Below are 14138 nucleotides of genomic sequence, written 5' to 3' on the forward strand. Positions count from 1 at the left end.
AGAGACAGCATCATCAGTCAATATAGATAGAATACCTAGATACCTTCAAACATTTAGTCTCTCAAAATTTCTACTTTCATAGCTTTAGCCTCGCTTGCCCTTTCTATCTTGGATACTAGTCTTTTATAGAAAAACAATGAAGTTTACGAATGAGATAGACCCTACAGAATCATCTGGTCCAGAGGTCCTCAAACATTGGTCTGTGAGATGATTTCTAAAAGTACAGAATCCTCAGACCTACTGAGTTAAGTTATCTATGAGATAGTCTGGGTACCTGTATTTAAAAAACTAAAACTAAAACTAAACCCTCCTCAGGTATTTTGATGCTCAATAGGGATTAAGAAAACTTCATTTAGTTCAACTGCTCCATGTGCTTCATAGATGATAAAGCAAAGTTTTGGAAAAGTGAAGTGACTGTAAAAGTTAACACTGCTTCTTAGAGGGAGATAGTATAAGAATCAGAGTATCCAGGCTCTCAGACTAGAACTGTTTCTGTTCAGTCAGCTACCTTTCCATTTTTCATGATTTTTCTTATCAATATCTTACAGATCTAAATACATCCCTACTCCCAATCTCTATTCAGAGTCCACACCTAAAGAAAAAACCACCTCCAAACCAATACAAGATATATTGAAGGATTTTTTCTATTTTGAAGTTAATATTTCAAACATTAGCAAGAGCAATAACTGAGAACCATCACATATTTATCTACTGCCGAACCCTACACTAATTGGGGAACACATCTCAGAGCTATATTACTTACCCTGAGAGACCAGGTGGCACAAGCTATTTTCTCCCCTACTCTATCTCTCAATGGCAAATGTAATGCCTCACAAAGGTTAGGCTCTGTAACTGGGCACATTCTAATAACCATGTCCTGGAGGCAGGAGACTCTCTTAAGACCCAACTGATGTGTATCTTCTCAAGAGGAAGGTGATGCAGACCAGCAGACATGCTGTTCCTGGCATCCAGATCCTACCTTTAGTGAATGAGTCCATTCATTTCCATTGGAGACCTCAAAGAGATTGCAATTTATTTTAGGGAAGACCTGTATCTCTTTAATTATCTCTGTTGGCATACAATCCCTTGATCAGACTATTCCTATAGAGGTCCCTCAGTCTATACTACCAACCAGTTAACATCAGAAATCCTCTAAAAGTGTCCAAAGCTGTACTCAAGGGCCTTGTGCTAATATCTCTTGTTCTATCTTTTGGTTCTTCCTTTCCCTAAAAGGGTTTCTCATCCTTAGTCCTGTCTAAAGTCTCAGAAAACTTTGTAGATCCTAGAGATAACAATGAGGTGCTTCCTGAACCTTAGGGCAACCTGTGTCTCTGTCATCACAGGGTAGTAAGATCCCTTTACTTACCTCCACTGCTTCCTCATCTACTGTGTCTGCCAACAAGTAAGAGCTGGCTTCGACATGATGGAGAGGATATTACAAAGGCAATAACTACTAGCCTGTAGTTTGTCTCAAGTTTCCCTTCTTACTGCTACTCTGGTTGCTAAGAAGAAGTCATTGCAGATGTCCTTAATTTGGGAGGAAGGTAGGAAGAGCTCAGATTCTTCTTGACAACGTTTGTAATGGGATTTACTGGAATCAGAATTTAGGATCAAGAATAATAAATACAGAAGCAAAAAAGAGCTTGCTAAGCTGAGGTTAAAAATAAGTTTAGAGGGGAAAAGGGAGAATGAGAGCAAGAGCAAGAGTGAGAGAGCAAGAGAGAGAAGGATTCTAGACAAGAAGCCTAAGAGATCAACAAAGGATTGCAAAACCAAGCCAAGGATAAATCTGAAGGGAAGGCCAGAGTTATCTTAGTTACATTCATCAGCTGGAACAAAGAAGTTCTGTACTGGATTTTTAAGATGCTCTGGGACATGTGGTACTCTGATCCCCTTCAACACAGGTATTCAGGAGTTTTGAGGTATTTTATGTTTGTCTTTTGAAACCTGAACTGAGAAACTCAGAAACAGGGAGCTGGCTCATCAGGCTAATAACAGGAGAAAGCTGAAGAGGGTTCTACTTTGGGCACCTGCAGACAGGGAGCCATGGGACAGAGTTCCCTAGAGCCTTGTTAGAGCTAACATTCATAATTGCCCAATTTACTGTCTGAATCTCTCATAATAGACCAAATTAGTATAGTACTGGCTTCATTAAAAAATTTTGGAAGCTGTTACTTTTTCTCTGTTAAGTGGTAGCATTAAGGAGTTATGCTGTTTGTATTGATTTGTAAACAGTCCATGCAAAAATGCACTTTCTCTGTAAATAAATATCCTAGCTTTCTCACTTGCAACAAAATTCCTGTTCCTAATTTCTTCCTATAAAGAAATCTGGAAGCTGCTACAAAGAGTTTAGAGGCATATGATATATATTTCCGAAAGAATTCTCGGGATTCCAGTTAAAGATGTTATATTAAAGTCATGTATCCTGGGGCGCCAGGGTGGCTCAGTCAGTTAAGTGTCCAACTTAGGCTCAGGTCATGATCTCACAGTTCTAGCCCCACATCAGGCTCTGTGCCGACAGCTCAGAGCCTGGACCCTGCTTCAGATTCTGTGTCTCCCTGTCTCTGTCTGCCCCACTCCCAATTGTGCTCTGCCTCTGTCTCTCAAAAATGAGTAAACATTAAAATTTTTTTAAAAAGTCATGTATCTAATTTTACACTCTCCTAAAATTCTGCTAAAAGTAAAGTGATTTTTTAAAAAAGTCATAAACCCCACAAGGACAGATAAAAGTAGAAAGGGAGTGGTGAGGGGAGAAGTGAGAGAGTGGTGATCAAGATGGTCCTAACATTGCCCTCAACTTGACAAAGCTGTAGGCAGTTTCTCCTGGCTGTGGGCCCCTGACCTCCACTTTCTTAGAGCTTTACTTTAGAAGACTTACAGAGTTAATTTTTTTCTCTGCCCCTTTGAGATATAAATCTTCTCTCATGTTCTTGACAGTTGTACAATCTGGGAATTTCTTTCTTAAGGGCCTGGGAGCCATCTCTTTAAAATGCAATCGTGAAGAAAGAACATACTTATCTCCCAGTCTCTGTGGAAGGGTAGGAGCCCTACTTTAGTGGATGCCAGTCAGCAAACACAGTCTAATCACAGTAACCAACCTTATAACAGCCTCCAGTGCTTTTCCACTAGCTCACCCTAGCAGTTAAAAATCCTCCTGCTGGCTCAGTCAGTAGGACATGTGACCCTTGATCTCAGGGTCATGAGTCCAAGCCCCACATTTGGTGTAGAGCTTACTTAAAAAAAAAAAAAAAGTCCTCTTGCCTTTTTTATTTTTCCAGTGGAATTGAGTTCAGTATTTTTCCCCTCCTGTAATCATCTCTTCCCCCAGTTTTACTGAAATATAATTTACATGCAACGCTGTATAAGTTTAAGGTGTACAGCATAGTGACTTGACTTGCATATATTGTAAAATGATTACCACAGTAAGTTTACTTATCCATCATCTCATATAGATACCAAAAAAAAAAAAAAAGGAAAAAATTGCTTTTTCTTCTTGTGATGAGAACTCTTAGGGTCTACTCTTTTAACAGCTTTCAAATATACTGCACAGTAGTGTTAACTATGGGCATCATGTTGTATATTATATCCCCAGTACTTATTTATCTTATAACTGAAAGTTTCTACCTTTTAACCACCTTATTCAAACTCCCCAAACTCCTAACCCCTACCTCTGGAAACCATAAATCTGATTCCTTTGTCTATAAGTATGGGATTTTTGGTTTTTTGGTATTTTTTTTAATTCCACATATAAGTGAGAGCCACATATACAGTATTTGTCTTTCTCCATCTGACTTACTTCACTTAGCATAATATCCTTAAGGTCCATTCGTATTCTTGCAAATGGAAGGATTCCATTCTTTTTTTTATTGCTGAAGAGTATTCCATTGTGTGTGTGTCTGTATGTGTGTGTGTCTCACAGCTTCTATATCACTCATCTCCCGATGGACACTTCCATTGTTTCCGTGTCTTGGCTGTGGCCAATAATGCTGCAATAAACACGGAGTGTGGATATCTCTTGGACATAGTGTTTTATTTACTTCAAGTATATTACCAGATGTGGAATTGTTGGACTGTATGGTAGTTCTATTTTTAATTTTTTGAGGTACCTCCATACTGTTTCCTATAGTGCCTGCACTGACTTAGAATTCCTCCAACTGTGAACAAGAGTTCTCTTTTCTCCATATCTTCACCTGCCAATAGTATTGAACAAGGTCTTCTTTGCATGTTTAGCTCCATATGCTGCAATTTTTCTTTATCTCCATGTGGCATTAAATGAGTGAATAGATATGGAAAAGTGGAATTCTAAACTGGCAGTAGGTGAAATATAAGAATCAATCTTGTCACACCAAAGAATCCTCAAAAAGGCCCACAAACTGGAAGCCCTTGGTACCTTGGGACCCAGGAGTGAAAGGGTAGTCTAAGAGGTGACAGTTATTTCAGGAAAACCTAGGTCCCTTAGATTACTCTTTATACCCCACCCTGTGGGAATGCTATCCCTGTCTTATCCCAGCTAGAAACTGGGAGGTTTACTTTCTGGAGAAGCTTGGGAATGGGGGTTGCCACAAATAGCTCAGAATTATATTATTAGTGAATCATGTGAAAAACAAGGAAAATATATGACTATACATGCACACCAAATATTGAATGCTGAGACCCACAGCCCTTTATCCAGATTTTTCTTCTAGACCTCTATCTTGAATATAGAATATTAGAATAATTTTCTTCTCCTACTGGCATTGGAGACCCCTCCTCAAAACGCATTTCCAAGCCAGATCATGCTTCAGTGGAACTCAAAGTCAACAGCTCCATCTATAAGCATAGAGCTACCAGCCAGTTTCCAAAAATGTACTGGGTTATGGCATAAGTCAACACAGCACATAAATCTGAAGTGCACAACTCAATGAATTTTTCATGTTTACACCTGTGTAACACCCTGCTAATCAAGATATATAATATCTCCTCCAAGTTAGAAGGCTCCCTCTTTTCCCTTCTGAGCCATTATCCTCTTGGAGGTAACTACTCTTGTGATACATATTACCAGAAGATTAGTTTTGTCTATCATTAAAGTTCAAGTAAAAGGAATCACATGGTAGAACTCTTACATCTGGCTTCTTTAGCTCAACATGACATCTGTCACATTCAATCATGTTGTGACATGATTTGTATTGTATTGCTATATAATATTTCATTACACAAATGATACTTTATTCATTTTTTCTGTTGATGAACATATATGGTCATTTCCAATTTTTGACTATTATGAGTAAAGGTGACAGGAACATCCTTAAGTATGTCTTTTGTGGGCCATATGTATTTATTTCTCTCAGGTGTATATGCAGAGGTGATATGTCTGAGTCTTAGGGTAAGCAATATTTAACTTTAGTATATGTAGGCAAACTATGTTCCAAATGCTTATACAAATTTACATTCCCATCCAAAATAATTGAGAGTTCTAGTTGCTAAATAGTCTCAAAAAAGTATCAGTGTCAGTCTTTTTATCTCTGGGGTAATGTTGAGGAAAACTGGGGAGATGAAAATGTTGTTAATACATTTTAAAATGTCATAATACATTTTTAAAATGTATATATTTTAAGTATTTATTTAAATTCCAGTTAACATACAGTGTAATATTATTTTCAGGTGTACAATATGGTGATTCAACACTTCCATGGAACACCTGGTGCTCATCACAAGTGCACCCCTTAATCCCTATCACCTGTTTAACCCATTATCCCAGCCACCTCCCCTCTGCTAACCATCAGTTTGTTCTCTATAGTTAAGAGTCATTTTCTTGGTTTGCCTCTCTCACTCTTTTTTCTCTATGTTTTGTTTCTTAAATTCCACATATGAGTGAAATCATATGGTATTTGATTTCTCTTACTTCGCTTAGCATAATACTCTCTAGCTCCATCTATAGTGGCTACATGGATATATACATATATAAACATTCATTAATTTTTACAGGTATTATTTGTGTTTTTTACTCCCTGTACTTTTTTTATGTAAGGACATTTTTTTTAATGTAAGGCTATTATGAGCAACTTTAAGCTGATGAATGCCAATTTGAGTAAAATGGACAAATACTTCAAAGATAAAATACATGAAAGCCGACAAAAGAAAAGAAAATCTGAATAGTTTCTTATCTACTAGAGAAATGGAATGCATTATCAAAAGTTCCCATAATAAAAATATCAAGTCCCCAGTGATTTCACTGTTGGGTTCTTCCAAACATTTAAGGAAGAAATAATCAGTCTTACATGAACTCATCACTGAACTCTTCACCAGAATAGTAGAAGAAAAAGTCTGTGACTCTTTTTGTGAGGCAAGCATGGCACTAATACTAAAATTTGAGAGGTAAATAAAAAGAAAGGAAAATCAAAGAATGATCTTTGATGTTTCAAAACTCTAAATGAAAAATTACAAAATTAAAATCAGAGTTACACAGAAAGCATACTACACTGAGCCAAAGGATTTATTCGTGATGATAGGTTAGTTTAATATTTGAAAACCAACCAATGAAAATCATTCCACTAACACGTAAAGGAGAATAATCATTTCAAAATTTCAATAGATGAAACAAAAGTATTTGATAAACTTCAACACCCATTTGCAATAAAACCTATAGGAAACTAGGAATATTTCCCTTCTTCTGCTGGCTTTATACTTCATTTGTTTTCTTTTTCTAGCTCCTTTAGGTGTAAGGTTATGTTGTATATTTGACACTTTTCTGGATTCTTGATGTAGACCTGTATTGCTATAAACATCCCTCTAATGACCACTTTTGCTGCATCCCAAAGGTTTTGGATGGTCATGTTTCATTTTCATTTGTTTCCAGGTACTTGTTACTTTCTTCTTTAATTTCCTGGTTGACCATTAATTCTTTAGTAGGATGTTCTTTAGCCTCCATGAATTAGTGATCTTTCCGAATTTCTTCTTCTGATTGACTTCAAATTTCATAGTGTTGTGATCAGAAAATTTGCACGGTATGACTTCAATTTTTTTGTACTTGTTGAGGGCTGATTTCTGACCCAGAATGTGATCTAATCTGAGAATGTTCCATGTGCATTTGAAAAACAATGCATATTCTGCTGCTTTTGGACGAAATGTTGCAAATATACCTGTTAAGTCCATCTGGTATAGTGTGTCATTCAAAGCCATTGTTTCCTTGTTGATTTTCTGCTTACATGATCTGTCCTTTGCTGTAAGTCAGGTGTTAAAGTCCCCTACTATTATCGTATTATTATCAATGATTTCCTTTCTGTTTGTTATTGTTTTATATATTTGGGTGTTCTGAGTTAGGAGCATAAATATGTACAATTATTAGATGTTCTTGTTGGATAGACCCCCTTAGTATGATGTAATGAATGCCCTTCTTCATCTCTTGTTACAGCCTTTAGTTTAAAATCTAGTTTGCCTGATATAAGTATTGCTACTCTGGCTTTCTTCTGATATCCATTTGCATGGTAAATATTTCTTTATCCCCTCACTTTCAATCTACAGGTGTCTTTCAGTCTAAAATGAGTGTCTTGCTGGCAGCAAATATATGGGTCTTGGTTGTTTTTTTTTTTAATATATGAAATTTGTTGTCAAATTGGTTTCCATACAACACCCAGTACTCATCCCAAAAGGTGCCCTCCTCAATACCCATCACCCACCCTCCCCTCCCTCCCACCCCCCATCAACCCTCAATTTGTTCTCAGTTTTTAACAGTCTCTTATGCTTTGGCTCTCTCCCACTCTAACCTCTTTTTTTTTTTTCCTTCCCCTCCCCCATGGGTTTCTGTTAAGTTTCTCAGGATCCACATAAGAGTGAAACCATATGGTATCTGTCTTTCTCTGTATGGCTTATTTCACTTAGCATCACACTCTCCAGTTCCATCCACGTTGCTACAAAAGGCCATATTTCATTCTTTGTCATTGCCACGTAGTATTCCATTGTGTATATAAACCACAATTTCTTTATCCATTCATCAGTTGATGGACATTTAGTCTATTTGGCTATTGTTGAGAGTCCTGCTATAAACATTGGGGTACAGGTGCCCCTATGCATCAGCACTCCTGTATCCCTTGGGTAAATTCCTAGCAGTGCTATTGCTGGGTCATAGGGTAGGTCTATTTTTAATTTTCTGAGGAAACTCCACACTGCTTTCCAGAGCGGCTGCACCAATTTGCATTCCCACCAACAGTGCAAGAGGGTTCCCATTTCTCTACATCCTCTACAGCATCTATAGTCTCCTGATTTGTTCATTTTAGCCACTCTGACTGGCGTGAGGTGATATCTGAATGTGGTTTTGATTTGTATTTCCCTGATAAGGAGCGACGCTGAACATCTTTCCATGTGCCTGTTGGCCATCCGGATGTCTTCTTTAGAGAAGTGTCTTTTCATGTTTTCTGCCCATTTCTTCACTGGGTTATTTGTTTTTCGGGTGTGGAGTTCGGTGAGCTCTTTATAGATTTTGGATACTAGCCCTTTGTTCGATATGTCATTTGCAAATATCTTTTCCCATTCCGTTGGTTGCCTTTTAGTTTTGTTGGTTGTTTCCTTCGCTGTGCAGAAGCTTTTTATCTTCATAAGGTCCCAGTAATTCACTTTTGCTTTTAATTCCCTTGACTTTGGGGATGTGTCGAGTAAGAGATTGCTACGGCTGAGGTCAGAGAGGTCTTTTCCTGCTTTCTCCTCTAAGGTTTGATGGTTTCCTGTCTCACATTCAGGTCCTTTATCCATTTTGAGATTATTTTTGTGAATGGTGTGAGAAAGTGGTCTAGTTTCAACCTTCTGCATGTTGCTGTCCAGTTCTCCCAGCACCATTTGTTAAAAGAGACTGTCTTTTTTTCTTTGGATGTTCTTTCCTGCTTTGTCAAAGATGAGTTGGCCATATGTTTGTGGGTCTAGTTCTGGGGTTTCTATTCTATTCCATTGGTCTATGTGTCTGTTTTTGTGCCAATACCATGCTGTCTTGATGATGACAGCTTTGTAGTAGAGGCTAAAGTCTGGGATTGTGATGCCTCCTGCTTTGGTCTTCTTCTTCAAAATTCCTTTGGCTATTCGGGGCCTTTTGTGGTTCCATATGAATTTTAGGATTGCTTGTTCTAGTTTCAAGAAGAATGCTGGTGCAATTTTGATTGGGATTGCATTGAATGTGTAGATAGCTTTGGGTAGTATTGACATTTTGACAATATTTGTTCTTCCAATCCATGAGCAGGGAATGTCTTTCCATTTCTTTAAATCTTCTTCAATTACCTTCATAAGTTTTCTATAGTTTTCAGCATACAGATCTTTTACATCTTTGGTTAGATTTATTCCTAGGTATTTTATGTTTCGTGGTGCAATTGTGAATGGGATCAGTTTCTTTATTTGTCTTTCTGTTGCTTCATTGTTAGTGTATAAGAATGCAACTGATTTCTGTACATTGAGTTTGTATCCTGCAACTTTGCTGAATTCATGTATCAGTTCTAGCAGACTTTTGGTGGAGTCTATCGGATTTTCCATGTATAATATCATGTCATCTGCAAAAAGCGAAAGCTTGACTTCATCTTTGCCAATTTTGATGCCTTTGATTTCCTTTTGTTGTCTGATTGCTGATGCTAGAACTTCCAACACTATGTTAAACAACAGTGGTGAGAGTGGGCATCCCTGTCGTGTTCCTGATCTCAGGGAAAAAGCTCTCAGTTTTTCCCCATTGAGGATGATGTTAGCTGTGGGCTTTTCATAAATGGCTTTTATGATCTGTAAGTATGTTCCTTCTACCCCGACTTTCTCAAGGGTTTTTATTAAGAAAGGGTGCTGGATTTTGCCAAAGGCCTTTTCTGCATCGATTGACAGGATCATATGGTTCTTCTCTTTTTTTTTTTTTGCTAATGTGATGTATCACGTTGATTGATTTGCGAATGTTGAACCAGCCCTGCATCCCAGGAATGAATCCCACTTGGTCATGGTGAATAATTCTTTTTATATGCCGTTGAATTCAATTTGCTAGTATCTTATTGAGAATTTTTGCATCCATATTCATCAGGGATATTGGCCTGTAGTTCTCTTTTTTTACTGGGTCTCTGTCTGGTTTAGGAATCAAAGTAATACTGGCTTCATAGAATGAGTCTGGAAGTTTTCATTCCCCTTCTATTTCTTGGAATAGCTTGAGAAGGATAGGTATTATCTCTGCTTTAAACGTCTGGTAGAACTCCCCTGGGAAGCCATCTGGTCCTGGACTCTTATTTGTTGGGAGATTTTTGATAACCGATTCAATTTCTTCGCTGGTTATGGGTCTGCTCAAGCTTTCTATTTCCTCCTGATTGAGTTTTGGAAGAGTGTGGGTGTTTAGGAATTTGTCCATTTCTTCCAGGTAGTCCAATTTGTTGGCATATGATTTTTCATTGTATTCCCTGATAATTGTTTGTATCTCTGAGGGATTGGTTGTAATAATTCCATTTTCATTCATGATTTTATCTATTTGGGTCATCTCCCTTTTCTTTTTGAGAAGCCTGGCTAGAGGTTTGTCAATTCTGTTTATTTTTTCAAAAAACCAACTCTTGGTTTCGTTGATCTGCTCTACAGTTTTTTTAGATTCTATATTGTTTATTTCTGCTCTGATCTTTATTATTTCTCTTCTTCTGCTGGGTTTAGGCTGCCTTTGCTGTTCTGCTTCTATTTCCTTTAGGTGTGCTGTTAGATTATGTATTTGGGATTTTTCTTGTTTCTTGAGATAGGCCTGGACTGCAGTGTATTTTCCTCTCAGGACTGCCTTCGCTGCGTCCCAAAGCGTTTGGATTGTTGTATTTTCATTTTCGTTTGTTTCCATATATTTTTAAATTTCTTCTCTAATTGCCTGGTTGACCCACTCATTCGTTAGTAGGGTGTTCTTTAACCTCCATACTTTTGGAGGTTTGCCAGACTTTTTCCTGTGGTTGATTTCAAGCTTCATAGCATTGTGGTCTGAAAGTATGCATGGTATAATTTCAATTCTTGTGTACTTATGAAGGGCTGTTTTGTGACCCAGTATATGATCTATCTTGGAGAATGTTCCATGTGCACTCGAGAGAAAGTATATTCTGTTGCTTTGGGACGCAGAGTTCTAAATATATCTGTCAAGTCCATCTGATCCAATGTCTCATTCAGGGCCCTTGTTTCTTTATTGACCGTGTGTCTAGATGATCTATCCATTTCTGTAAGTGGGGTGTTAAAGTCCCCTGCAATTACCACATTCTTATCAATAAGGTTGCTTATGTTTATGAGTAATTGTTTTATATATTTGGGGGCTCTGGTATTCGGCGCATAGATATTTATAATTGTTAGCTCTTCCTGATGGATAGACCCTGTAATTATTATATAATGCCCTTCTTCATCTCTTGTTACAGCCTTTAATTTATTTATTTATTTATTTATTTATTTTTTTTATGTTGCTCAGAATAAAAGATTTTAATATATGAATTTGGAAGTCATGTTATAGAAAATATACAGTAAGGTGGGCAGAATATATCCTGAAAATGCACTTCAACAGGATAATTTGGTAAATTTTGGCTTAAGATGGTCTATTTATTTTTTTTTTTTATATGAAGTTTATTGACAAATTGGTTTCCATACAACACCCAGTGCTCATCCCAAAAGGTGCCCTCCTCAATACCCATCACCCACCCGCCCCTCCCTCCCACCCCCCATCAACCCTCAGTTTGTTCTCAGTTTTTAACAGTCTCTTATGCTTTGGCTCTCTCCCACTCTAACGTCCTTTTTTTTTTTTTTTTTACCTTCCCCTCCCCCATGGGTTCCTGTTAAGTTTCTCAGGATCCACATAAGAGTGAAACCATATGGTATCTGTCTTTCTCTGTATGGCTTATTTCACTTAGCATCACACTCTCCAGTTCCATCCACGTTGCTACAAAAGGCCATATTTCATTCTTTGTCATTGCCACGTAGTATTCCATTGTGTATATAAACCACAATTTCTTTATCCATTCATCAGTTGATGGACATTTAGGCTCTTTCCATAATTTGGCTATTGTTGAGAGTGCTGCTATGAACATTGGGGTACAAGTGCCCCTATGCATCAGTACTCCTGTATCCCTTGGATAAATTCCTAGCAGTGCTATTGCTGGGTCATAGGGTAGGTCTATTTTTAATTTTCTGAGGAACCTCCACACTGCTTTCCAGAGCGGCTGCACCAATTTGCATTCCCACCAACAGTGCAAGAGGGTTCCCGTTTCTCCACATCCTCGCCAGCATCTATAGTCTCCTGATTTGTTCATTTTGGCCACTCTGACTGGCGTGAGGTGATACCTGAGTGTGGTTTTGATTTGTATTTCCCTGATAAGGAGCGACGCTGAACATCTTTTCATGTGCCTGTTGGCCATCCGGATGTCTTCTTTAGAGAAGTGTCTATTCATGTTTTCTGCCCATTTCTTCACTGGGTTATTTGTTTTTCGGGTGTGGAGTTTGGTGAGCTCTTTATAGATTTTAGATACTAGCCCTTTGTCCGATATGTCATTTGCAAATATCTTTTCCCATTCCGTTGGTTGCCTTTTAGTTTTGTTGGTTGTTTCCTTTGCTGTGCAGAAGCTTTTTATCTTCATAAGGTCCCAGTAATTCACTTTTGCTTTTAATTCCCTTGCCTTTGGGGATGTGTCGAGTAAGAGATTGCTACGGCTGAGGTCAGAGAGGTCTTTTCCTGCTTTCTCCTAAAAGGTTCTGATGGTTTCCTGTCTCACATTTAGGTCCTTTATCCATTTTGAGTTTATTTTTGTAAATGGTGTGAGAAAGTGGTCTAGTTTCAACCTTCTGCATGTTGCTGTCCAGTTCTCCCAGCACCATTTGTTAAAGAGGCTGTCTTTTTTCCATTGGATGTTCTTTCCTGCTTTGTCAAAGATGAGTTGGCCATATGTTTGTGGGTCTAGTTCTGGGGTTTCTATTCTATTCCATTGGTCTGTGTGTCTGTTTTTGTGCCAATACCATGCTGTCTTGATGATGACAGCTTTGTAGTAGAGGCTGAAGTCTGGGATTGTGATGCCTCCTGCTTTGGTCTTCTTCTTCAAAATTCCTTTGGCTATTCGGGGCCTTTTGTGGTTCCATATGAATTTTAGGATTGCTTGTTCTAGTTTCGAGAAGAATGCTGGTGCAATTTTGATTGGGATTGCATTGAATGTGTAGATAGCTTTGGGTAGTATTGACATTTTGACAATATTTATTTTTCCAATCCATGAGCAGGGAATGTCTTTCCATTTCTTTAAATCTTCTTCAATTACCTTCATAAGCTTTCTATAGTTTTCAGCATACAGATCCTTTACATCTTTGGTTAGATTTATTCCTAGGCATTTTATGCTTCTTGGTGCAATTGTGAATGGGATCAGTTTCTTTATTTGTCTTTCTGTTGCTTCATTGTTAGTGTATAAGAATGCAACTGATTTCTGTACATTGATTTTGTATCCTGCAACTTTGCTGAATTCATGTATCAGTTCTAGCAGACTTTTGGTGGAGTCTATCGGATTTTCCATGTATAATATCATGTCATCTGCAAAAAGCGAAAGCTTGACTTCATCTTTGCCAATTTTGATGCCTTTGATTTCCTTTTGTTGTCTGATTGCTGATGCTAGCACTTCCAGCACTATGTTAAACAACAACGGTGAGAGTGGGCATCCCTGTCGTGTTCCTGATCTCAGGGAAAAAGCTCTCAGTTTTTCCCCGTTGAGGATGATGTTAGCTGTGGGCTTTTCATAAATGGCTTTTATGATCTTTAAGTATGTTCCTTCTATCCCGACTTTCTCAAGGGTTTTTATTAAGAAAGGGTGCTGGATTTTGTCAAAGGCCTTTTCTGCATCGATTGACAGGATCATATGGTTCTTCTCTTTTTTTTTGTTAATGTGATGTATCACGTTGATTGATTTGCGAATGTTGAACCAGCCCTGCATCCCAGGAATGAATCCCACTTGATCATGGTGAATAATTCTTTTTATATGCTGTTGAATTCGATTTGCTAGTATCTTATTGAGAATTTTTGCATCCATATTCATCAGGGATATTGGCCTGTAGTTCTCTTTTTTTACTGGGTCTCTGTCTGGTTTAGGAATCAAAGTAATACTGGCTTCATAGAATGAGTCTGGAAGTTTTCATTCCCTTTCTATTTCTTGGAATAGCTTGAGAAGGATAGGTATTAT

The sequence above is a fragment of the Lynx rufus genome, unplaced genomic scaffold, assembly GCF_022079265.1.
Source record: "Lynx rufus isolate CCGP_SWC_20201006 ecotype Redwood Valley unplaced genomic scaffold, mLynRuf1.p SCAF_10, whole genome shotgun sequence".
In the NCBI taxonomy this organism is placed as follows: domain Eukaryota; kingdom Metazoa; phylum Chordata; class Mammalia; order Carnivora; family Felidae; genus Lynx; species Lynx rufus.